This window comes from Ovis aries, chromosome 7 (genome assembly GCF_016772045.2).
Source record: "Ovis aries strain OAR_USU_Benz2616 breed Rambouillet chromosome 7, ARS-UI_Ramb_v3.0, whole genome shotgun sequence".
In the NCBI taxonomy this organism is placed as follows: Eukaryota; Metazoa; Chordata; class Mammalia; order Artiodactyla; family Bovidae; genus Ovis; species Ovis aries.
The window spans coordinates 96778367-96780333 of NC_056060.1; positions in this window are offsets into that span (position 1 = coordinate 96778367).

Sequence of the window (1967 nt, forward strand, 5' to 3'; positions counted from 1 at the left end):
GCGCAAGCAGGAATCATGATTGCTGGGAAAAATATCAATAACCCAAGATATGCAGATGACACTAACTTTATGGCAGAAAGCTGCTGCTGCTAAGTCACTTCAGTCGTGTCTGACTCTGTGCGACCCCACAGATGGCAGCCCACCAGGCTCTGCTGTCCCTGGATTCTCCAGGCAAGAATACTGGAGTGGGTTGCCATTTCCTTCTCCAGTGTATGAAAACGAAAAGTGAAAGTGAAGTCGCTCAGTCGTGTTCGACTCTTAGCGACCCCATGGACTGCAGCCTACCAGGCTCCTCCACCCATGGGATTTTCCAGGCAAGAAGAGTACTGGAGTGGGGTGCCATTGCCTTCTCTGATGGCAGAAAGCAAAGAAGAACTAAAGAGCTTCTTGATGAAAATGAAAGAAGAGTGTGAAAAAGTTGGCTTAAAGCTCAACATTCAAAAAATTAAGATCATGGCATCTGGTCCCATCACTTCATGGGAAATAGATGGGGAAACAATGGAAACAGTGGCAGACATTTTTATTGGGGGGTGGGCTCTAAAATCACTGCAGATGATGACTGCAGCCATGAAATTAAAAGACACTTGCACCTTGGAAGAAAAGCTATGACCAACCTAGACAGCATATTAAAAAGTAGAGACATTAATTTGCCAACAAAGGTCCATCTAGTCAAGGCTATGGTTTTTCCAGTGGTCATGTATGGATGTGGGAGTTGGACTGTGAAGAAGTCTGAGCACCGAAGAATTAATGCTTTTGAACTGTGGTGTTAGAGAAGACTCTTGAGAGTCCCTTGGACTGCAAGGAGATCCAACCAGTCCATTCTGAAGGAGATCAGCTCTGGGATTTCTTTGGAAGGAATGATGCTAAAGCTGAAACTCCAGTACTTTGGCCACCTCATGCGAAGAGTTGACTCATTGGAAAAGACTCTGATGCTCGGAAAGATTGAAGGCAGAAAGAGAACGGCATTACAGATGATGACATGGTTGGATAGCATCACCTACTCAACAAACATGAGATTGAGTAAACTCCAGGAGTCAGTGATGGACAGGGAGGCCTGGCATGCTGCAGTCCATGGGGTCGCAAAGAGTCACACACGACTGAGTGACTGGACTGAACAGAACATAATCTATCTGGAGACATGATACAATTAGAACTAATGAAGCTCTAACAGGTAAGGGATCATATAATTGAAAATAGGGTAAAATCTGTTATAATCATTAAAAACAATGTCTGTTCTAATTTTTCTTTTCTTTAAACATTTTATTTTATGTTGGAGTATAGCTGATTAATAATGTTGTGATAGTTTTAGGTGGACAGCAAAGGAGCCATACATATATATGTATCCATATATTGCATCCATTTTTCTTTGCAGTACTGGTATATGACCATTATATCAAAATGTTTTATTGTATTGTTAAATTCTGTGCTATTATTGATCTGTCTGCTTGATGTAGAAATAACCAAGAGAAGTTTGCCAGGAAAATTAAATGGATATACTTTATAAAATAGCCTTATATGTATGAAACAAAAATCACTAGATCTATTGAAGAATTAAATAAATCCAGTATCACAATGAGACATCAAGAAACACATTTTACTTCTGGCAAAGAAAGAAAATCTTGCCTGTTCGATTGTTTATTTGAGTGTTTTTTGGTATGTAAATTTTGCAAGTAGATTTTTTTGTTCCTAAAGACAAAATAATGGAAGAATAAAGAGAATATTTAATTTTTGCCCCTCCTTCTGTATAGTTTCAGTTCAGTTCAGTTCAGTCGCTCAGTCGTGTCCAACTCTTTGCGACCCCATGAATCGCAGCACGCCAGGCCTCCCTGTCCATCACCAACTCCCGAATTCACTCAGACTCACGTCCATCGAGTCAGTGATGCCATCCAGCCATCTCATCCTCTGTCGTCCCCTTCTCCTCCTGCCCCAATCCCTCCCAGCATCAGAGTCTTTTCCAATGAGTCAAC